This window comes from Anabrus simplex, chromosome 1 (assembly GCF_040414725.1).
Source record: "Anabrus simplex isolate iqAnaSimp1 chromosome 1, ASM4041472v1, whole genome shotgun sequence".
NCBI lineage: Eukaryota > Metazoa > Arthropoda > Insecta > Orthoptera > Tettigoniidae > Anabrus > Anabrus simplex.
This window is the reverse complement of record NC_090265.1, coordinates 957,565,121-957,591,603: the sequence shown is the minus strand read 5'-3', so window position 1 is coordinate 957,591,603 and position 26,483 is coordinate 957,565,121. Positions and strand designations below refer to the sequence as shown.

General features: G+C 40.1%; 1 protein-coding gene across 3 annotated transcripts in view; it reads right to left on the bottom strand.

Moving 5' to 3' along the window:
* GluClalpha (glycine receptor alpha 1) overlaps positions 1–26,483 on the bottom strand; it is a 670,611-nt gene that overhangs the window by 234,858 nt on the left and 409,270 nt on the right. The gene's annotated exons all lie outside the window — the stretch shown is intronic.

Below are 26,483 nucleotides of genomic sequence, written 5' to 3'. Positions count from 1 at the left end.
TAAACAACTAGCAAAAATAAAAATGAAATAACTTTACAACAATGCCAATTATTTGTATTGAATTCTGATTGTCCACTAACAGAAATCTACTGTCTTTCTTTCCTACATTACCGGGCGAGTTGGCCGTGCGGTTAGGGGCACGCGGGTGTGAGCTTGCGTCACGGAGATAGTGGGTTCGAATTCCACTGTCGGCAGCCCTGAAGATGGTTTTCCGTGGTTTCCCATTTTCACACCAGGCAAATGCTGGGGCTGTACCTTAATTAAGGCCACGGCCGCTTCCTTTCAACTCCTAGGCCTTTCCTATCCCATCGCCGCCATAAGACCTATCTGTGTCGGTGCGACGTAAAGCCACCAGCAAAAAAAAAAAAGCAAGCTTTCGTACATTCTTCTATAGAATGGACTGCCTGGATTAAAAGTGGAATAATTTAATGTACATTATATTCGTTCATATGCTTGCCTGGAGTGAGACATAATTCTCTCAGTTTGCTGGGAGGTGCCTTGCATCGCGTCATTAACCAGTATTCTGCTGCCAGGGAGCGCCTGGTTGGGTATGCAACCAAGCTTACCAGCAGCAGCGGCATCCTTTGTATTCTTGAGGAAAGATTCCTGTCTAGTTATTCAATTGCCGCGTAATCTTTGGGAAAATACAATCGTTGCGAGTGCTTTCAGGTGATCATTTTTCTGATTAAATATGACCATCGCAAAGAAAAGTGTATCATTAACGAGCGAGTTGACTACGTGGTTAAGGTCGTGGAAATGTGTTTTTGTATTCGAAATATAGAAAAGTTTATTATTAAAGAGCGAGTTGACTTCCTGGTTAAGGTCGTGGAGATTTGAGCTTGTATTCGAAGTATAGTGAGTTAGGACCCTACCGATGGTAGCCGTGAAGATGTTTCCCTACCAGGCAAATACTAGGATTGTTCATTACTTGAGGCCACTGTTCCTACCTTTCCGTTTCTACCGCTTTCCCACTCCACTGTCACGTCGCCGAAGAAACCCGAACATGATGTGACGTTAAATCTAATACCAATAATATATTTATTATTACTTCATACAGAATCAATCTGGGGATATCATATCTGCCTCTCGCTTGGAAGACTCAGCTTAGACTTTCGGCTCATTCAAGGATTTTTTAATTATTGACCAAATGAAGAACTGCCCGACATAATCGATGATTGGAAAGTCAAAGAGAAAAGCAAAGTAATCTTCTAGTTTTACGTGGCTGTTGATATCGTGATCATAGCCACGGGACCTCCAGGTTCATGTGGAATTCGAAATTACATTGGCCGGTATTCTAATCGCGGCTGCCAATCACAATGCAGTTCGGTATTACGCCACATTAAGTCAAACAACGAATGGATATCGTCCCATTGACCATGCGCTCTCGAATGTTTACATGTAATATGTTTGGGCAACTGTGATCTTGGCAAGAGCAAGGTTATGTACAACAGGGTTTGGTTTTTCGTTAATAAACGCATAACGAATACATTTTGACAGCTAAAAGGTGATACCTAATAGAGACATGAAAAGATGGTGAATATAGGATAAACTCTTTAAAAGTGAGACAACATGGTAGCCATGATCGATAAGGCGTCGAGTCTTTATGAAGTGACACTGTGGTTAGCCAGCTCGAGTCCAGTTGGTGGAAAAACATTTCACTAGCAGAATGTTGGTCGCCGGGGTAGGAGAGGTAATGAGATACAATTCCTAATCACTAAATCACCGAAAGGCTGGGTTCAAGTACTTCTTCTCTGTGCTCATATGGAGTGAAAGCACATGACGTTGTTGATAGTGATTTGTCCGTCGGTTTGGGACGTTTAGCCTTAAGCAGACTCCTTGAGTTTTCCAGCAGCAGTAAGCTATGCACCGACACAGAATTTCACGCTCTCCCTACCTCATGATCATGATCATCATCCTCATCATCATTATCATCACAAGCTCCACAGAACATAACATGCAGCTGGCACAATGGACACACAAATACACTCCCGTAATGATTTTCGCTTCTGAGCCGACGAGTACGTTAACTTGACCAAAGATTGCAAACCAACCTTGTTTACGGCCTCGTATCCAAGTGCCTGTGCTTTAGAATTCACGTTCTCAAAGCTACGAAATTGTATCCAATCTTTAACATTTCGTCAATTATTGGATATCCGCTCCATATTAGATTGTCAGATTCATGTACAGTAAACATACCTAGAAAATCATTGTCTTTATGACACACTCGGTCACTGTGTGATAACAGATGTCCCGGTCTGAGGAGCCGATACCCATCAGCATAGTTCAAACTGGGGACACGTGACATGTGCTGCCGTGAACAGTTATTACTATCTGACATGTTAACTGTTTTAACTGTGATTGCTGTGGCCCTGACACGCTACTCCTTGCTTTGACCACTGCCCCAAATAGACTGGATGAACTAGTAAAATATTTGTGGTTATGCTCTGGTAGAGTTTCGGCCTCCGGATCCCTAGATCGCGGGTTAAAACCTGGCTGAGATACTGTAGTAGGACTTTCGAAGGGCGGAAAAAAACCATCCGACACTCCATGTCGTACGTATTCGGCATGTAAAAGATCTCTGCTGACACATTTGGTGCGTACTTGATAAAATTAATATCTCACTCATAGGTCGCCCAACAGAATTCCGGTTCCTGGACAACGTATAATGGAACTTCAAAATTGACACTCAGACAGTCTAAATGGTGTCAATTAAACATGTCTGCAGTATGGTAACCACGGGTATACTATTATTATTATTATTATTATTATTATTATTATTATTATTATTATTATTATTATTATTAGGAAAGTAGGGTCATCTATCATCTGTAAAAACATCAAACTGCAGTGAAAAGAATGGAAGAATCTGAAAAAGATGCAGCTATCCCGAATGGAGTGAGAGGGCTGCAATTTCCCCCCTCCCCGTCATTTTTAATGCTTATGCGGAACAGACGGTATAATAATAATAATAATAATAATAATAATAATAATAATAATAATAATAATAATAATAATAATAATGGTGTGCGGCTGTCTGTGCCTCTGTGAGAATGGGATGAATTATACAATGAATTCTAATGCTGAAGACGATACACACACAGCCCCCGAACCATCGGAATTAGACGACGAAGGTTAAAATCCCAGACCCTGCCGGGAATCTAACCCGGGACCTCTTGAACCAAAGGCCAGCACGCTAATTATTTAGCTATGGAGCCGGACGGAACAGAGGTTAAAATACGGTAAATAAAAGAGAAAATTGTGAAGAGAATCACAGCAAAGAAAATCAAATCGAAATCCTGAGATTTGCTGATGATATTTATTTATTTCGTCCATAAAAGGTATACCTCCCAATTAAAATAGAGAGTGACAGATATATTTACGGAAATAATGATAAGGATGATGGCTTTACGTCCCATTAACTACTTTGACGGTTTTCGGAGACACTGAGGTGCCGGAATTTAGCCTCTCAGGAATTGTTTTACGTGCCAGTAAATCTACTGACACGAGGCTGACTACGATTTCAGAAGAAGGCTACCATGGCAAGGTCACCATGTTGTTAACATTCCAGTTTATTCACGAATTTCAAATGAGAGGAAATCATTCGAAGGATGATCGACATTTAGATACCAGTCAACATGTTTTTTGAGTGCAAGTGATCTCGACATACCAGCCAATGGTTTAAGATGTTGAGCATCACCGACCGGTGGAAGGAAACATTATCTCATCGGTTTAACATTTCTAAATGAGAACCAAAGATGGACAAATGTGAAAGTTCCAGAAACATGTTTTTGAGTAAACGCCAATAATAGATAATGGCATAAGGAGGCAAATGCAATGAGATAATTCCAGACCTAAAGGTAGGGGGCCGATGACCTTGACGTTAGACCCATTTAAACAATAATAATAATAATAATAATAATAATAATAATAATAATAATACTGCCGCCTCTGTGGTGTAGTGGTTAGCGTGATTAGCTGCCACCCCCGGAGGTCCGGGTTCGATTCCCGGCTCTGCCACGAAATTTGAAAAGTGGTACGAGGGCTGGAACGGGGTCCACTCAGCCTCGGGAGGTCAACTGAGTAGAGGTGGGTTCGATTCCCACCTCAGCCATCCTCGAAGTGGTTTTCCGTGGTTTCCCACTTCACCTCCAGGCGAATGCCGGGATGGTACCTAACTTAAGGCCACGGCCGCTTCCTTCCCTCATCCTTGCCTATCCCTTCCAATCTTCCCATCCCCCTACAAGGCCCCTGTTCACCATAGCAGGTGAGGCCGCCTGGGCGAAGTACTGGTCATACTCCCCAGTTGTATCCCCCGACCAAGAGTCTGAAGCTCCAGGACACTGCCCTTGAGGCGGTAGAGGTGGGATCCCTCGCTGAGTCCGAGGGAAAAGCCGAACCTGGAGGGTAAACAGATGATGATGATGATGATGATAATGATAATAATAATAATAATAATAATAATAATAATAATAATAATAATAATAATAATAATAATAATAATAATAATAATAATACCAATAATAATAATAATAATGATCAAAACATATGTGATAAGAGAAACGCCCTTCGATGGAAAAACATATTAGCAAAGGATATGAAGCCTATGAAAGGAAGTCTAGCAAAGTCAAAGCAATGGAGGCCGAAACAGAGCAAGTGTTAGCCAAAGGTCTGATAGTAAAGATAAAAGTGAGAAGCCTAGTACGTGAAGATGTGAAGTGCGAACCGGAAGATCGTAACCAGTCATTTAGAGAATCCAACATGCACTGCCCGCGATAGCTCCATGGCAAAACGGTTAGCATACGGGCCTTTGGTTCAAGGAGTCCCAGGATCGATTCCCGGCCCGGTCGGGGACTTTAACCTTACAGTAATTGGTTAATTCCAGTGGCTCGGCGACTGTGTGTGTGTGTGTGTGTGTGTGTGTCTTCTATAACATTAGAATTATGTTTGTTTTATTCAGGGTGACCCAAAAGGCAGAGAGGTAACAATTGACGTACTTGATTGACATGGTAGGGGTTTTTATTGACATCAAACTAAAGTACACAAAATGCCAAAAATATGATGTTGGAGAGCAACACATCAGGTATAAATGGCCACACATGCTTGACATGGCATGGGGTGTTATTGACACCTACAACGAGTGCACAAACAGGCTAACAGATGGCGCTGGACAGCAACACATCAGTGATGCCGCATGAGACCCGTGTACAGTATAAATGGAGCTGTCGTGAGAGAGAGCGTCAGATGCGCCTGCAATCGCGGCATGTTGACGTTACCAGAAAAGGCACTGTTACTGAAGCTTTATTTACTTTATTTTGGTTGTAATTAAACCCCATGTAATACCGATCATGCGTGTCAGTTATTACCCCTCTACGTGAAATAGTCCGTGAAGTATTGCCTCATCAAATATTAACAGACTTTTGGGTCATGCTGTATATAAGTTCATTTCATCATGCTGAATGACAATCAGTAGGAAAGTACATGCGTATAAGAAATACAAATAAAGGCTGGCTGAATGATAAAACAATCAAAACCGAGCTCGATAGCTGCAGTCGCTTAAGTGCGGCCAGTATCCAGTAATCGTGAGATATTAGGTGCGAACCCCACTGTCGGCAGTACTGTCGTGACCAGGCGGCTTCTTTCTCCTCTCCCTGTAGAGTTCCATATGCTTCCATACTAACAATTGTCGTCTCACAGTTAATATAGCATAATAGTGTTTTAACTTTTTCACGTTGTTTTATATAGTTCTCTATACTCTACACAAAATAATATTTACTTCGCAGGTCGGTCAACTCGTGTATTCACTACGCGTTCTTGAAGTAGACCGACCATCGGAAATCGAACCATCGAACCAATTCCTCGCCGTAACCTTGAATATTTTCGAAAACTGTTGTTATTTACGGACGTGTGATTTATTTTTTATTGTTTTCACAATTTTGCTTTAGACGTAGGCCTACGTCGCGCCGCCACAGATGAGTCCTATGGTGACGATGGGATAGGAAAGGGCTAGGATTGGAAACGAAGCGGCCGTGGCCTTAGTTAAGATAGAGCCCCAGCATTTGTCTGGTGTGAAAATGGGAAACCACGGAATTCCATCTTCAGGGCTGCTGACTGTGTGGTTCGAACCCACTATCTCCCAAATACAAGCTAATAGCGACATGACGCAAACCACACAGCCGCTTACTCGGTGCGTGAACTCTTGCCCTACGTATACAGTATGTGCACGCTACTTGATTATACTGTGCGCACTCTATATTTTATTACTTTATAAAATCATTCAAATTTTCGTCTCGTTCAACTTTTCGAACTGGCATTCAGCTTTATAAGACGTATTCACGTCGAAATGGGATGACTATGCTCCGAGGTTTTCATTCTTCAAACGGTCAGACTTCCTCTTCTGATTGCCTTCAGAGGGGTCCGACTCCTTATCAGGCCGCGCTTGTGGCCTTTAGTTCAAAGGGTCCCGGGTTCAATTTCCGACTGCCTTTCTAGAGGCCAAAGCACTGACCTGGCCGGGAATCGAAAGCAGGGCTAGGAATCGAACCCGGGGCTTTCGAGTACGAGGCAGGCATGTTACCGTACACCGCGGGACCGGAAATACTACTACTACTACTACTACTACTACTACTACTAATAATAATAATAATAATAATAATAATAATAATAATAATAAACGAACGAGTTGTTCACGCGGTAGGCCCTATTGGTTGTGCAAATCTAAAACTTGAATTTAGGAGATGGTGAGTTCGAATCTCACCTTTCCAATGTTAGTTCTTCCCATCCCAGCTTCCCTCGATACCTGTAAAGTATTAGCGTGACCAGCCTAACTTCGTCTCTCGAGTACAGAGGTGTAGAGCCACGGTAGAGTCGTAATTCAATTCCAGTACGCCAGGAGAAAAAGAGTCTGCTTGGCACTCCATGTCATATGATGTCGGCAGGTAAACGATCCCTGGTGCGGCATTTGGTGTTTACACGAGAAAATAAGGTACAGCAATAGGTCACCCAATGGAGTTCTCTAGCGTGTGCTAGGGTAAACGGGAACTCCTGACACAAATTAAATTGCCGACCACATAGTAATTGGGACCATCCAATAATAACAACAAGAAGAAGAAAGAAAAAGGAATACGGGTAGATTGTCTAGCATTCGCTGTCGATATTGTGATGTTGTCGGAATCATTAGAATAGGCAGTTAACCAAAACTGCAACCGCACAGGCAAGCGGCTAAAGCAGGCCTACAGATCTCTATCGAAAAGATACAGTGGGCCTGTATGACAAATACCAAGGCAGCTCCTAGATGGATTACAATAGGAGGGAAAATTCAGAAGGTGGAGAGATTTAAATAGCTCGGAGAATGGATAGAAATTGGGCTGGCAGAAACAGAAGCAATGTGAGCTTGAATAAACACAACGATTTTAGCATAAAAACTAACTATGAACGTCTAGAATAAAAATAATTATATTAATGCAAAACTGAGATATTACCAGACAGTGATCCACCTTGAAGCCCTACACACAACAGAAACTCTTAACCTAGTAAGGACAGGGACCGCGAAGAACAGAGGACGGTCAATTTAGAAGATGATCGAACCAAGGACTGTATACCAAGACAGAGACAATCTCGGACATCATACGGAAAAGAAGGAGCATGTTCTTCGAGCACAACCTGAGAATGGACCGGGGAAGGTTAACGCTGCAAATAATACAGTTTCTTGTGAGCAAGAGAACCAAAGCACGCTTAATCCAAGAGGTACAAAGGGATCTAGAAGAAATGGGAAAACAAGAACCAGAGATATACAACAGAGTGATTTTTAAATATAAAAAAATGTAGGCTTGCACAGGTTTTCAGGACAGAACTAGGCCCAGAACAAAAAGGTTGCAAAGTATGAAAATGAGAGAATAATGGACAAGGAGAAAGATCAGAATAAACGCTTATACGAATTGACGTGGTCCTCAGATGGCCAAAGGGAAAAGAGTAAGAAGAAGAATAGATGAATTTGTTAGTGGATGAACGTCGCGTCGAGGTCACTGTAGGCCAAAACCTACTCTACATCCGTCGACCTAATGAAATGAAGAGGTTAGCACAGAATAGGGTGGCGTAGACAGCTGCATCAAATCACTGTATAAACTAACGACCAACAAAATATTATTATTGGGAAAATCGTGGTCTGTGTCGTGAGATTAATGGCGCATTCTTGGGGGGCATATTTAACGAGAGAGAAAATCTGCTGTGAATATCCTCGGTAAATATTTAAGCGGTTTTACTCCATGCGGATACAAATTAAAAATACATACGTACATAGGCTGTACAATAATTAAAAGAAATGGTAGAGCTAGACGGACATTAATGACTAAATTCAGTGGTGATTTAATTTGCAGTTCCTTAGCGGGGTGCGTGAGTTGGAAAATGCTCTCAACACATTCATCACTGAATAGTGGACGCGAGCGATCAATGTTGCAGCTGTTGTTAGCAACGGTGAAGGCACGCACGTCGCGTGACGATTGACGAGGACAGATTGCGTGCAGGAACCTGCGCGACCGATGTACATAGCCCTGTCATAGCATCATGCTTTCTTAATGGACCATTTGAGTAAATCATGGTCACAAAGAAGGAAGGAATTCATTCATTAGCTCCGTGCAACAGGTTGAGCACTTCATTTAAATAATAAAACTGCCTCACTCTCAATGTACGCCAAGTTTATCAATATTCTGTACATATATTGCAGCTTTGACAACAAAGGGAAGGATGAAGGGGATAACAATAATAAATTAATAATAATACAAAAACAAAACCCATTACGCAACAGCCCCGAAATGCCATGGCCTACAAAGTGACCAAAGGCTTACAGATTACGAGGTGTCATGTGGTCAGCACGACAAATCCTCCCGGCCTTTATTCTTGTCTTTCTAGATCGGGGCGGTATCTCACTGTCAGATAGCTCCTTAATTGTAATCACGAATTGGAACTGGAAGCAGCCTTCAGACCCAGGTACAAATCCCTGACCTAGCCGGGAATCGAACCTGGGGCTTCCGAGTAAGAGGCAGGCACGCTACCCCTACACTACTACTACTACTACTACTACTACTACTACTACTACTACTACTACTACTACTACTACCGGGCTAGTTGGCCATGTGGTTAGAGGCCCGCAGCTGGGAGATTGCATCCGGGAGATAGTGGGTTCGAATCCCACTGTCGGCAACCCTGAAAATGATTTTCCGTAGTTTCCCATTTTAACACCACGCTGTACGTTAGGCCATGGCCGCTTGCTTCCAACTCCTAGCCCTTTCCTATCCCATCGCTGCCATAACACCTATCTGTGTCGGTGCGACGTAAAGCCGCTAGCAAACTACGATAATAATAATAATAATAATAATAAAAGTAAGTTCCTGACCTTGAATTCCACGAGGTAGTGCAGCTCTCTTTTAGGCCCACCCCAATCGGCGTGAGCAGCATGTACCTTTTGTAACCATATACCAACCCTCTTGACATTATTAAATCTGTGTCCATACTGGAAATCGAGCCCGGGCCTACAAGGATGGTATTTAATGGCACTAACCTTTACTCTGGTGGAGTAAATAATAATAATAATAATAATAATAATAATAATAATAATAATAATAATAATAATAATAATAATAAATAAGCGAGTTGTTTATGAGGTATTGGCTGTCCAAATCCAAGACTTGTACTTAAAAAATGGTGAGTTCGAAACTCGCCTTTCCACTGCTAGTTCATCCCACCATCCCAGCTTCCCCTGATACCTCTTAAAGTATTAGCGCAACTTTATTTAACTAACAAATTAATTTATTATTATTATTATTATTATTATTATTATTATTATTATTATTATTATTATTACTCCTGTAGGGTCTTCTGGGGACTACGTGAAAATGTCAATGTTTCATCGTTTGTTGTTCCTTCTTCTTCCTCCAATACTCCTTCATCTGCTCACATGACTCCTTCCACTCTCCTCGGACCATTTTGAGCCCGTTTTCTTTCCCTCCGGATCTTGGAATTCTTCCATTTTTAATACTTTCTTTCTTAAAATCTCTCTCCGTTGTTTCTTCTTCACTTACGTTGTTTCTTTCCAAATCGTTCTTGATTTCATGAATCCAGGTTGTTGTTGGCTTCTTGTTCCAAAGATATTTGAAGATCTGTTTGATTAACCGGTTGTCACCCATTCTGTAGGCCGGGCTGCGTGGCTCAGACGGTTGAGGCGCTGGCCTTCTGACCCCAACTTGACAGGTTCGATCCTGGCTCAGTCAGGTCGTATTTGAAGGTGCTCAAATACGTCAGCGTCGTGTTGGTAGATTTAATGGCACGTACAATAATTCCTGCGGGACTAAATTCCGACACCTCGGTATCTCCGAAAACCGTAAAAATAGTTACTGGGACGTTAAGCAAATAGCATTGTTATTATTCCATTCTACATTAATGTCAAAAAATATGAATCACCTCTTCAGCATTGTTTCTATTATTATTATTATTATTATTATTATTATTATTATTATTATTATTATCGGATGGTCTCAACTACTGTGTGGTCGGAAATTTAATTTGACGCGATTTAGACTGCTTGTGTGTCAGACGTTCTTGTTTACTCTAGCATACACCAGAGAACTCCATTGGGTGACCTATTTCTGTACCTTATTTTGTCGGGTAAACACCAAATGCCACTGCAGAGATCGTTTAACTGTCGACATCGCATGACATGGAGTGCCAAATGGACTCTTTTCCGACCTCGGTAAATCCGACTACCTCTACTAGATTTGAACCGGAGTTACTGAGATTCAGAGAACTACATTCCTTCTCTGATGAAAACAGTGTATATAAACTATGCCAATCAACAGGATATGGACCACACAAAGATTATTTCCGACGGTTAAATCATCGCATCATTAAAATGTAAGGTACTTATAAAATCAAATGAGCTAACTTGTTTCTAAAAATTATGTTGTAGGACTGGACAGTGTTTCATGATCTTTTCACACCTGTGAAGCTTTTTACCACCGATTTCTATAAATTTTACCTTCGTTCCTAAATCAATACCCGCCGTTTTAAATATTGATACTTTAACTCAGTGTCTCTTACAACGTGAATCAGTAGAAATGAGGTAATGACCTGGGAAAAGGAGAATTAAAACACTAAATGTACAAATTACGGGTTTAATTTTACAATACTCCTAACACGGATTTAACCCTGGGAAAAAAAAGCTTTAACGATTAAATTTTCATTTCTTGACATTTTTAAACTGCATTGAAATTGAAACTGTATTCCGGATCCAAATGGTCACCCTCATTGGAGGACGGATGATTTATTTCTTTAATAAATCTCTCTCTTTTCTCTCTACTATACAATAATAAGAACTAGACGACCCGCGGTGCTCTCCAGCATTCATTAATAATAGGTCAGGTAACGTGTCTTCATATGAAATTGCTCCATGCGCTGCTCGGATACATTTTGAACGTCTACTTTTAGGATTTGTATTACCTGTGTCAAGTTAATTTTTGTAGATTTCTTTATTGAAATGTTGATTGGTACTTGACACACTATTTTGTTGTGTGTTTAATTTAAAGTTTCAGATTATTTTGCTTGACGTTGAACTTCATCCTCGTTGCGATTCATATTGTCTGGGAATTTGTTGATCCTTTCGTAAAAATATTAAAAATAAGTGATAATGTATTTATGCGTCACGCTATAGATATGATGTACACCATTCCAGCTGTCATCAGGACTACCACCAATCAGCCTAGCGAACAGGAAAATGTGGATTCAACACTAGTCGAGGTCATTTTGGACATTTTAATTTTCATCCTTTCTGACCTCCATGCCGATGAAGGGTAAACTTTAATTTGAACGGCATCCAGAGTGGCACAATTCATCTCAGAGATCCCGAAAACTATGGATCTGTAGGGATGCTACGGTGTGTCTCAGCCAACAGATAGTAGGTTTGGTTGAAAGCTATGCTGGAACATACACGCATACATTCATACTCTTGGTCACTCTGGATATTTTCTTTTCCACCCCTTCTCACCCCCATGCCGATGGTGGCTGAATTTGGTCTTAAATGCCATCCCCAGCGTCACTATGCATCTCATTGACCCTGAAAATTATAGACTAAACTCTAGTAGAGGTCGTTTTCGAGTATTGCTATAAGTTCTTCATTCCCCACTCCACCCGTAGGGGTGACAGGGGTACCTTACCCCCACAGTATTTCTCACTACATAGTATTAAGTCATATATGTACCAAGTTTGGTTGAAATTACAGGTTTGCCTATAGACTCCTGATATTTTCAATCGTTTAGCTTCGCCGATATCATTGCGTAAAGATATTGCACCTTGACTGTATGAACCCGCTAAGTACAGAATGTATTGCGGGCTAGGGTAAGCCTTCGCCTGCAATTTATCAATTTGATGTTAGGTTTACTCAAAGTTGAGTAAACATAGAGACCTATCAATGTACAGTATAATGATTCACCGGCAGATAATTCCAGAGAGAATAAAAAAGAATGAAGCAGATCGGTCCAATAGAACGGCGGGACAGACTTGACTAAGCTGTTTTCAATAAACTTTTCTAATATACTAGCAGTTACCCGCAGCTTCTCTCACGTGGATTTCGTAATTTTACAAAAGTAATCGTTCCTCGGTACTGTACGAAGACATTATCTGAAAATCCCTAAAGTATCAAACCTAACTGAAATATTGAGAGAGAAAGAAAGAAAGAAAGAAAGAAAGAAAGAAAGAAAGAAACAAAAGAAGGAAAGAAAATTGCGGAACCCGAAGCAACCATCGCATTGGCATGAAACTGGGCACATAGATGTAGGATAATACCATCATGGAGAACTAGTTATAATATCAGAAATCAGCTGAAATGACATGAAATGAAATGGTATAATGGATTTTAGTGCCGGGAGTGTCCGAAGACATGTTAGGCTCCCCAGGTACAGGTCTTTTGATATGACTCTCGTAGGCGACCTGCGTGTCGTGATGAGGATGAAATTATGAAGATGACACATACACCCAGCCCTAGTGCCAGCGAAATGAACCATTGATGGTTAAAATTTCCGACCCTGACGGGAATCGAATCCAGGACCCCTATGACCAAAGGCCAGTCATGGAGCCGGACAGAAATTAGCTAATATGCATTGTGGGAAAACAAACATTAAGGATGCACCATCCCAGGCATGGAGAACCCTGAAGTTGCAGTCGAACAGGAGAGCATGACAACATTTAATATAATCTTGAGCCTTGTGCCACAACACTGCAAATGACGCTGGATATCCTCCCTGTTTCATACAAGCAAGTGTTGCCTTCCAATCTGGTCCCAATCATGCTCAATAGGTGACAGGACGCCAGAAGAATCCAGTCGAGAGGTAGCCGTGATATATGTGGGTGGACATTACCTTACTGGAATATAGAGATCTGGAGCTTCAGACTTCAGAATTTCCTGGACGTACCGTTGCACTAACAGTTTTTCGCGGGTTACTACCAGCGGGGACATTAAATCATATAGGACGGCACCCAACATCACGACAGTGTGATACCGGACAGTGTAACGTCGATCTCTATACTGTAGGAGTTTACTTACGTGCCGGTAAGTATACCGTCGTATTCGTATTGAGCAGGGATCGAATCCGTCAACTTGGACTCAGAAATCCTGTGCTCTGCCATATGAGCAACTCAGCGTGGCCAAGACAGACAAGATTATCCTGAACTGACGTGTCATGTCTGCGGAAAACGACTAGCGAAATCCTCGCATTGCTTTACTGATTGTCGAAGGGTGAGACGATCTCGTCTTGTAGTCCGTTGGTGTCCTTCAGAGCCTTTCTAGCGCATGTGTGTTCCCATTGCTTCTAACTTTGTTACACTGCACAAACAAACGGTTCCAATTCATGGAAATGACCAGCTTGTCTCCTTTAATCCGTCGATGAGACCTCTCTCAATTTCTCGTAGTTGTTGAGAATGTGCCTTTGAGGTTTCCCCCATGTTTACTCACATTCACTCTGATACTCTACTACCTTTGATCTCTCGCGGTCGTGTACGTGACTCATGCCGGAAGTATACTACTGCACCTGGTGATACTTCCGCGCAAGCAATCGTCACCGAAATGGAAACAGTGACTCAGTGGCGGCTGCTCGCCGTCAGACTGGAAGGGCTGCAAGTCTGGGTTTTGATACCAAAGAATAATGTTGGATACTCGCTTTCCTGCGAGTTTTTCTTCTGAGATACGAACTCCTAGACACGTATTATCAGAAAATTCTCAATATTGAATTGTCTAGGAAAGTCCAAATCTTGTTGGTTGAAATTTTCTAGCACCGCAGCGCATCCTTCTAAAAACATGTGTATTTCTTTTTATTATAAAAGGAGGAAGAACAGTTCTTTTACCCAGCACTCGTTTAACCAGAGGTCTCTTCTGTAGTTCCCTTCATCTCTCGGGCGCGTACAGAAGAACTGATTTGAATATAACTTATGGGAACTTAAATTCGTGATGCTTATGGGAAACGTGACACAGAATTCCCTGCGTTATATGATAACCCATTGACGACATTATTCTACATTCCTCAACTTAAGCAGAAATCTATCCGGATCCATGGCCGAGTCTTCAGTGTCCAGTCCTTTGGGGCCCCGGGTTCGACTCGCGACTGGGCTGTGGAATTTTAATCATAAATGATTGATTTCCTTCGCTCGGAGCTTATGTGTTTGTGCTTCCCCCAACATCCCTGCGCTCGCACATCACACGTAACACTGTTCTCCACCACACCAACGCATGTACGGCAGACGTCACTCACCCTCATCGGAGGTTCTGCATTACAATGGCTGCAACAAGTTGCCATATCCACATGAAATTATTATTATTATTATTATTATTATTATTATTATTATTATTATTATTGAAACCTTTTCGTTTCTCGTAAATGCACATCTACAAGAGCCATATCGCGGGTTTACAAGCAAAACACATTAAGCCAGTTTTTTGAAGTTTTGATATTTTCTCATTGACATATGTCCTTTTTTTCACTCTGTTGACCAATGATATTCATTAACTCGTATGAGGACATTTTTTTTTTTTTTTTTTGCTGAATGTTCTAACTTATATTTGCTTACTAGGTATCAAGACAGGAATTTCATTCAGGTAAAAAATGAAATGGCGTATGACATTTAGTGCCGAGAGGACTTGTTTGGCTTGCCAGGTGCAGGTCTTTTTATTTGACGCCCCTAGGCGACCTCCGATGATGATGATGAAGACGACACTTAGTTGTGTGTGAATCCGTATATGATGATGCTGGATTTAGAATGTTAAATTAGTGGTATTCTTGAATATTTCCTTTCCATGGAATTGCTTGTTGTACTCCTGTTCTTGTTTTTGTTGGGTAATTATGTTTACTTCATAATTACACTACTGTAAGTAACCATTGCCACCGGGATATTTCCCAATTGCGATGTACTGTATTTCTTAATAATAAATAATAAACATACACTCAGCCCCCGTTCCAACGGAATCAAACAATGATGATTGAAATTCCCGACTGTGCCGGGAGTCGAAGCCGGGACCCCTGTGACCAAAGGACAGCACGCTAACTATTTATCCATGGATCCGGATTCATTCAGGTGAATCATATTAATACAATTTCAGCTACACTGAGCTATTCTAAGTACTCCCGACAAACGCACTGCATAATTGTAGGAATAAATAGTCGCTGTTCGGGCAAAAGGTTATATCTCGCAATGTTCTTCCTATTCATTATTGCTTGTGTGTAAAGGAAAATGAACCTTAATAACATTATACTGTAGGTGTGCATAAATAAGTCACTCAAAGCTACATTCCTAGAGTGCGGTACGGTAAAGTTCACACAACGAATATTGTTCTGACCGACTAAATAACCATATTAGGCTGGGAGGCGTGACCAGTCTTAAAGAGAATAATGGATAGGAAGATCACTGGGAGATCCGATCTTTTGCCCGAACAGCGACAAAATATTCAGAGAGCGCGTATTAGCAATGAAAGACTTAATAACTTCAAACCTCGTTTTATCAGAAGTAAGATTTTAGACTTCATGTGTTTTGCTTGTAAACCCATGATTTTTTTAAGGCATTGAAATAAAATGCTCGGTTTAAAAGATATTATGGTTTACAATAAGAAAATGACAAATGCAAGTTAATGCCACTGTTAATAATAATAATAATAATAATAATAATAATAATAATAATAATAATAATAATAATAATAATAATAATAATAATGCTATTCGTTTAATGTTCATTCAATTGTTATACAGTATATTTTAAGGGGTGCCAGAGTGTTGGAAATTACACACCCTCAGGACTTCTTTATTGATCTGGGAACAAACGATACAAAGACTTTTTCACTAAAATTCCATCAATTGCAACCGATCTCAGCCACGATTGAACCGGCTATCTTGGGTACAGAACGCCAAGCATTAACTGACAGCGCCCACTGCGGTTACACTTTGACGTGACTGGGGCATCTACTCTATGTAGCCACCTGAGAATAGATTAAGAATCGATCGCAAGAAGTCAAGTTACGATCCTCGACAGCTAACGAAGAGGATGTGTGTAAGTGTCACATGTCAATGGGAAGCGTTGCTAGCAGGAAGTGACACGATAAAGTGAAAGGGTAGGTATAAAACCTCTTTTGTGTGTGTGTTTTGAAGGATAAAATGTACCCAAAGCTACCGCTTAACATTGTCTCTATACTTGCTGCAAACACTTCATTAAAAACTCTTTGTTGTTGAAAACAATGTTCTTAGTACACCTTGCAGATGACAGGTTGCTACCATCACTACAAGTGCAAATTTTCATAGGACCTTGATTTCGAACAATATGGGATAAAATCAGACCAGAACACCCATTTAAAATGTGATCGTTTGTCTCACTTTGCATGTATAATATAATATAATATAATATAATATAATATAATATAATATAATATAATATAATATAATATAATATAATATAATATAATATAATATAATATAATATAATATAATATCCACAGCTTGTTTCCAGTCATTCTACCGGGTCAGGAATGAAATGAATGAAGCCCCCATCTAGCGGCATGGATAGGAATTGTGCCGGTTGCCGAAGCCTGTCGCACTCCTCTGGGGCAATGATTAATGACTGACAGATGAAATGAAATGATAGTCGAGAGTGTTGCTGGAATGAAATATGACAGGGAAAACAGGAATACCCGGAGAAAAACCTGTCCTGCCTCCGCTTTGTCCAGCACAAATCTCACATGGAGTGACCGGGATTTGAACCACGGATCCCAGCGGTGAGAGGCCGGCGCGTTGCCGCCTGAGCCATGGAGGCTCTGTAATATAATATAATATAATATAATATAATATAATATAATATAATATAATATAATATAATATAATATATGCCACAATTCAGATAACAGAATATATAGAGTATTAGCATTTGTACCCGATCTTCGAACGGCATTTTGCAATACAATATATTATGTCTTTTCCATGAATTTCTGGGAAGTTCCGTGGCTCAATTAATAGGTTAATTACGGCATGTTTAATTGAAATGCTCCTTCGAAAGCATGCGACAGTAAATTGAAGTGCGATAAGTCTCAGAGACAGAATGAGGACGATTTTCGAATGTGTAGTAGGGTATAGTTTCTTGCTTGGCGCTGTGACTGAAGAATCATATCTCGCTTATTATCTGCTCTATTGAAAAAAGTATGTTTTGTTCTTCCTGTAAACCCACCTTAAAGTGGCCCTGAAGTGATACATCCACAGAGTGTCTCACGGTCGACTAAAAATTCAAAATCTCCGATATTATCCGTTGTACAAAAATTATGGGTAAAACAAAAACGATCGAAAACTGCAATTGTAATTCCTACAAGTTGCTCCAATAGACTCTTATAATGGCACTAAAAATAACCCATGCAGCATACAATACATTAACAACCAGATGGCCTGTGCCACGCGGTGGGTTTCTTGATCGGGTCCGCTGCCTCTCATATCAGACAACTCCTCAATTGACCCATTCCCCATTCCGGCCCTCGTTCCAGAATTAAAATTCTTAGATGAGCCAGGAATCGAAGCCGGGGTCTCTAGGTTTCTTGTAATAGTGGTGATTGCTTTAAGGGGCAAAACAATGTGATATTAGCTCCTGAATATTTTTGTTTTATTTTTTAATACATATTTGTTTGTTCAATAAACACTTTGTCTACAAGTTGCCCTGCTCTACTACTAATATATTACGAGCGTGGCAATCAACATTTGAGAAACTTTGTAACCAATGTTATCATTTAAACTGATTGTAAACTTATAGAAGTACACCCGTTTATTAGCAAAATCTTGACAAATCTCCGTGTATTAATTAGTCAAACATTGATCTAAAATGTGCTCCTGCCCTTCGGTCATGCTCGTACTCGGAGATTTAAAAATGTTACCCCGATCTGTTTATATGTCAGAAAGTGTATCTTTTGTAGTAAATTAGTACTTCGGATATTATAAGAACAGTAGCATGTGGTTTTTAGCATATCATCCGATAGATAATACTGGAATGTAAACTCAGTTCGTTCCGAGTTGTAGGTGATAAAGGAAGTGCCTAGTTGTGGATACTGCACATCTGGGGAAGAAATTCACCTAAGCATCACATTAATAAGGGTACGTGGAAAAAAAAAGTGAACTGAAGAGCAGTTCATGTATCTGAGTGCACATGTTTCATCGCAATGTATACAAACATGGAAGGTGTAAGGCCTGAAATACACTGGCTACATTTGCAGTTTAAATAAGCATCAAAATATGGTCATGTTGCAGATATTCTGACTTCATTTTGCCTGAAAACTGCTGACCATCTCGACTGCATTTACAGTTCTCCCTACCGAATCGTTTTGTCCATTTCTAATGCAGAAATTGAATTTATTAATTTGTCATTATGAAATGTGAGTTCGGGTAAATGGTTCAAAAAGTTATTTTTGAGGTACACACATGCACAGAAAGACACACAAACAAAATAGTGATCTCATATATCTACATTTTCAGTTATTCTAAAAGGGGAAAGTAGACTAAAAGGGATACTTAGCAATCAAAGTTTTTACAATTTGATTTTTCCCTTCTGCTTTTTTCATTCATATTTTCCGAAAACTTTTCACAGATCATCGCCCAGACTTTATCTCTTTCAATTCGATTACTGGATGACTCACATATATTATTCTATATACATGGATGTTTCTGAATTTCAGCACTAGATGGCTCAGTATTGAATATATTTTATTCTATGTCCATATTGCTCTAGAGTAGTGAAAGAAATGGAGTTCCTTGTCTGCTGTTGGTGTAGTTGTGTATGAGCTGCAATTTGAACCCGGCAGCTTGCGGGAATAGGCAGCAAACGGATTACAGCTATCGGTTTCGACCTCAAAAGCTGCTAGTGTAACGTGCTCAAATTATTTACATGATCTGCTAAGACATGACTGTAAACCAAACACACGTGCTGTCCATTTCTACTAGAAAATATCACCAGTGCATTTTAGGCCTAAATGGAAGGCGGAGAATTATCTTTCTGCAGTAGGCAAACATCATGATGCTTTTAATTTAATGAGACTTTATTCTCAGTTATATGGCCTGAAGGATGTCATTGAAGAGAAATGTCAAGAATTTACATACCCGTAAGAAGTTTCTTTCCATTACGATAATGTCAAAGTGGATGATTCAGAAGCAACACCTGAAAAACTGGAATATTTTGACAAGATTTTGTTATCGTAATCTATAATCTATAATATATAGATTTGATTCTAACATAAGGCAACATACATAGCAGGGCTGAACATATTTTAGCCGAATTTTATCCATACATCTGGCAACCTTTTCTTTTTTAAATTGGAAAGTGTTTTATCCCACATGAAGACTAATCTTTTACTCATGCAATTTTACAACCATATCTTTTAAACTCCAAGAACAGCAGCTGAGTGTACAAATGTAAATGGGACTTAAATACGAGAGTTGATGAACTGATTAACAAGCAAGATACGAATGTTCATGTACACGAAATGTTTTTTTTATATATTGTATTTTATCCTGTACATATATATATATATATGTTAGTTTAAGTGAAGATATGTTTTATACACTAATTTTAGGACCTCAACATAATATTTTAGACATACAGTTGTAATAATGTACATACTGACATATATGCCAATTCACGATAAGACATGCCCCATTTGTATGTGACTAAATGCACATCATCATATAACATTCCTTTGACAATGCAATTTAATCAAAGCTTCATTATATAAATATGTATTCATGGTTCAGCTGAAGATGACCTTGTATATGGGGTCGAAACCGGTCCTGTAGCTTAATATAAGCAATAAAAAACAAGTATTGATTGGTGGAAATTCTTTCCTATTTTTAATTGTTTAAGATTTTGTTACCCAATCCATCTTCTTCCTGTGTCTACACTCAGATCGTCATTTCGTTATACCTCTGACTTGTCTCCTGGTTTGACTGCATGATCAAAACTGAGTGGTTGAAGCAACAGAAACTTGGCGGACAAGGAACGTTATTCCTCTTTTTAGACATAGATGTTTATTTCAGTTCTAAAATGTTTTCACACATAAAATTGTCTCTTTTAGAAAACAGTATAAGTCACAATATACTGATAAGAGGGCTCAGCGACGTACACTCTGCTCCGAACAAAGAGCTAGATGATGACACAAAGGCAGGCGAAGAAGGGATGGCAATCTAGTGTGTCCTGAGTGAACGGCGGGTTGCGTTTCCGAATCCACAACAAAGTTCACATGCAACCCAACAGAGAACGATCCGTTAGAAAATTCGAAAAAAGTTATTGGCTTTATCTCCCACTAACTAAATGTTTATATTTTTAAGGGGGTATATCGAGGTTCCAGACCTTTTCCGGCAAGAGTTCTTTTACGAGCTAATAAATCACTGACACGAGGCTGACGTATTTGAACACCTTCAGTACCACCGGAATGAGCCAGGATCGAACCTGCAAAGTTCGGCTCAGAAGGTCAGCGCTTTACCGCCTGAGCTACTCATGTCAGCTTAAAACATTGTATTTGTGATGAATAGGACATAAAGAAATGATTATATCCATAGGCCATGGGTATTTCGCTAGAACGTTTGTGAAGTGCCTGGCAGATACTGACATAATGTACAAGACGGAAACTTCAAATGTAAACAATGCTTACTGTTCCGGTCAACTTCATGAATACACTACACGGTGTGGTTAAGTAGACCACTCACCATGACGTTGGGAATTTTACCCGCCGTCGGTCGACATGTGAGCGCAGCACTTACTCTCAGTTTTTTCCTCCTTAGTGAACTCAGTGTCCGGCTCCATGGATAAATGCTTAGCGTGCTGGCCTTCGGTCCACAGAGTCTCGGGTTCGATTCCCGGCGGGGTCGGAGATTTTAACCTTAAGTCGTTAATTCCCTTGGCTCGAGGACTGGGTGTTTGTGCTGTCCCCAACATCCCTGCAACTCGCACACCACACATAACACTACCCTCCACAACAATAACACGCAGTTACCTACACATGGCAGATGCTGCCCATCCTTACAAGGGCTGCACCCGGCTAGAAAATAGCCACACGAAATAAAATTAATGTGAACTAAGTGCGCACTTTGGGAACCCTTTTAGCTTCTTAATATTAGGAGTGGAATGCACACAACAATAATGTGCAGCATGCCTTTCAGTTGGAGCCGCGACACCATTGTTACTACAGCGGCACGAGAGTGAGCTCACATGACGACCAGCGGCGTGATTTAATTTTTTATTCACATTGGTATTTTACTTCACAATTTATTGTACGTGTTGATATCAAAAGTAGATTTGAACCATGGATAGAGTCGATATTGATGAGCGATATAATAGTGATCACGAAAGTAATAATGAAACTTCGGGAAACGACCTTCTTCCTACCGAATTCGATCTGTTATTTCTGATGCTTCCATTATTGGACGTACTGTCCGGCTCCATGGCTAAACGGTTAGCGTGCTGGCCTTTGGTTACAGGGGTCCCGGGTTCGATTCCCGGCAGGGTCGGGAATTTTAACCTTGATTGGTTAATTTCGCTGGCACTGGGGCTGGGTGTATGTGTCGTCATCATCATTTCATCCTCATCACGATGCGCAGGTCGCATACAGGCGTCAAATCAAAAGACCTGCACCTGGCGAGCCGAACTTGTCCTCGGACACTACCGGCACTAAAAGCCATAGGCCATTGGACGTACTTTATGGAACACGGTGGACGAGATGAAGTCGCTATAAACTGTTGCCAGAGCGTGCTACTGACAGCCCCTCCATATCTTTTTCACTATGCTCGACAATAGTGGCATTTATGGCCAGGTCGTTCTAGGTGCAACACCGCGGAACAAATGACCCGTAGGAAGTTCGTGACAATGGGGCTTATGGAGTCCTATATAAATTGCAAGAGCACCAGCACACGGCATTTATGCTGATTTACGGATCAGCATACAGAAATGTCTCGGACTTGAATAAGAACAAACAACACCGCAGAGAGTTCAAACTGGAGACAGGGTGTAGTGTGCCTTCTGCCCTAAAAGTCAAAACGGCAAAACTACGTCAAGGTGTGAAGAATGTCAGTTACCAATCTGCGAAGACTCCATAACGCTTTGTCATCCCTGTCAAGAAAAATACGGACAGCGACGCTCCATGTTGTTTCTGGTCCTATTTCATCCTTATTTAGTATCATGCCCAGTGTAGAGACAGGGTCGGAGAAATGTGTTATAGTGACAGCTCCGTCATATACGCATTTTCTTAGTACACTTAGAGATATTTGGTGTATTTCCTTGCATGTAAGAATAAATCATTGCATTCTATGATATTTTATAAAGCTGAAATTGAATATTTACCACCCTACATTATCCCAAACCAGTTAACCTATAAAGAAATAAAATTATTAAAACTGGGCCGATGACCTAGATGTTAAGACCCTTTAAACAGCAAGCATAATAATAATAATAATAATAATAATAATAATAATAATAATAATAATAATATAAAGTGAATCATACTCAAAAACATAAAAAAATCCGGGGTGAGCGCTGCGCTCACATGGTGACCGCCAGCTTGACTCCATTATACGCCGACCAACGGCGGGTTAATCACTATAACGAGCAATTCACCATACTGACTAGAAAAGAAAGATTTAATCTAAATTTACTGGAGTGGATCAAAGTTACGTTATTTGCTTAGGACTCAGCCTGTATGCGGGTAGAGAGCCTTATAACTGAGTCTCAACTGCAGTGAAAATTATCTCACGCAATGCCGTGTGTTGTTTCCTCTTCGTGAGCGAGTTAGACAGTGCTGTAGGCAGACACTGCTTTGCCATCTACGTCATACAGGTGCAGAAATAGCAGTTTACCACATCACAAGGGAACCATGAGGTGAGATGACCTGAGTGGGGAAGGCAGTGGGTAGTCGTGGAAAGGTTACCGCAGGTCGAACAGAATGGTGACCGACATACAAAGCCGTGCGTGGCTCTCAATGGAGCACTTGGAGATCAAAGTTGATTGATTAGATTCTGGGCTACAGCGGCATAACGTCCAACATCACTACTTTTCTGATCTTGAACAAACGAGAAACTGAGTGATCTACTTCCTCTCATATTTCTTCTTTGTATGTATTTGTACACTCCTCGCGTGTCTGAACAGGTCATTCAATGTGTATCAACTTAATACGTTAATAAATTGTTCATGCACATGCAAAGTGGTAAAGTGTCACGACTGCTAACTCTAAAATATAAGTCACTGATGTTGTAATTCTCTCCTTCCTGAAGGTTTAATGTCCAGGCTTGTTAACTGGGTAGTTCACAGCCATTTTTCAAATTATTTTGTGTACCTAATGTAAAATTTACAAAAAGCTCTGTTCATTTCACTCGCATATTGATCCAAGTAATATGATCAATTTCAGTTCAATAATTAGCATCTTCGTAAAAACAAGTCAAGAGAGTTGCTTTTTTCTTCACAGCCATAATGAAATAACTTCATATTATAGAAGTGGTACATCTTAGTCATTATATTCAATCAAATAGCTAACGAAATGGAGTAACGATTTTGTATCTTCTGGTGAATGATAATATGTTTCTTATTCATTACCTGAATCCTTACATGAACTTAACCCACGAATCATGATATTATCCTGGAGGGGCGTGCCATTCCAGCTGATGAGTCCAAATGGCACGTCTGGACGAAACTCTGCTAAATGCACACGGCCTAACCACCCAAAAGCTGGTTCTATTCCCGTGATTTTAAAATCATGATATTGCTTTAATTATTATACTAAGATTGATTAAATTGTAAAAAATAGTTTTCACCGTATATTGACAACTTTATATTTGCATTACGATTTTAGTGGAATTATGTATTTATGAAAACATCCAGGCATTATTTCTTCAAACTTTTACACATGGACTTTGTCCACTATCAATCAATCAAGTATAATGAAGTCAGATTGTCACAATGGTGGTGAACAATAGTTTAATAGTACTGAAATGTTACTGGTTTTCCCGGAATTTGTTTGGAACAGTTAATGCAGTATAAATCAGTGCAGTTAACAGTAGAATACACTTAAGTGAAGACAGTGTGGATATTAGTTACATACGGTGGAAGAATTACTTAAGGAATGCCAAACATTCCAACAAAATAATTGTTGATAATCTCAGACTATAATTAGCCGCTGAAACCGTCGCTGATGGGTTAAATCCTGTACACTTTCAGCAGTAATGTCATCTAGCTTCAATAATTAACAGTCGTCAGTACTACTAGTACTATTTATTACTGGCAAGTCAACGATGCTCGCCGCTAAAGGACATCGCACAAGAATCTAAATTTATGACTGTCTGAATTATTATACATCGCACAGTAAAAATTATTATAAAAGATTAATTAATTTTTAAATTAAAAATATGACAAAAATAATAGTTTTAGCCGTATATCGTCATATTTATATTTGCATTACCATTTCAGTGGAATGAATTATTTAGCCGTATAAGCGATTGGATATTGTATTTTCCCCTCATGTTTCGTATGTGTAGGTTTCAGGTAGAATTTAAAATATTTCCGGTGATATTTGAAAGTTTGTGTAAAAATTGCGAATACCTCCGTTATTAATCATCGTCACATGAAACATTGAATATCGTGAAAAAACAAACTTTGTACAACTTTTACTATGTACAGTTTTTCAATGCCGCTCATATTAACGGAGAAATTTGACCTTTCCTGTTTTGGGTTCTTAATATTGCTATTGCAGTATGTACTAATGGAATAATATATATCCGTGCACTGTTGGATAACCATGAACTTAAATGCAGAGTTTGAAGAAATTCAATCAAGCCGTTTACTTTTGCTGTTCACAATCTAAGCAGACAAAAATTGAACTGAACCCGCTTTCGAATTTGTATCTCTAATCCACGATAAAAATGTGAATGTTACAGACAAAATTGTAATTTTATTTCCACAAATGACTAGCAGAACTGGGCCGATTACCTAGATGTTAGGCCTCTTCAAGCAACAAGCAAGACTATCAGAACGTGCTGGTCGTTGACGGGATGGTAGTTGGCAATGTGACTCGTGTTTGTTTGTACCCCATCGTTGATTTGTAATTTTTAAGAAGCTACCTTCGTACACTGGTGTCCAGTCTGAATTAACAGGACCTACCAAGAACAGGACAAGTATCCTGCCAAACAACGCTCGGTCGGCGGGTGCTCTGGAACAACTGCTTTGACACATAAAAGCTGAATTTATTGGGGAACATCAGAATTACGAAGAAAATTCATATGGCATTTTTTGTAGATAACTGAATTTTAAATACACCCGCTTGGCTTTATTTGGTGATAGGACGAATCAAGTACCCTTTATTTTGCTTCATAGCGGATGAAACGTACGCAAGTTCAGTAAATACCTACATATTAATGGCTGCATTTTAGAAAAGTTTAAATATTGAAGAATTGGAATGATCTTTTGTTTGAATTTGATATCTGAGGAATATCCATACCAAATTTCAGTTCTACTTGTCCAGTAGTTTTAGGTATGATTGAGCGAGAAATAATAATGTTACTTGCTTTACGTCTGACTATCTACTTTTACGGTTTTCGGAAACGCCGAGGTGCCGGAATTTAGTCCCGCAGGAGTTCTTTTACGTGCCAGTAATTCTACCGACACGAGGCTGACGTATTTGAGCACCTTCAAATACCATCGGACTGAGCCAGGATCGAACCTGCCAATGAGCGAGGGAAATAAAGAGACGCTTTGTAACTATAAACTACAGAGTGATCAGGTATGCTTTACTCCGGCGCGCCCGGTGTTTTTCGTACGGGCGAATTCACCGCCCGGTTGCCGCGCGCGAGATGTTGGTGGCGCTGTATCCCATCATGTGTGTTCCTTGACCCAGGCGTTTGTTTTGTGTGCGTGCGAACCCCTTGTACAGGTGTCCGATATCGCAGTCGTGTTTCAGTTGTTTC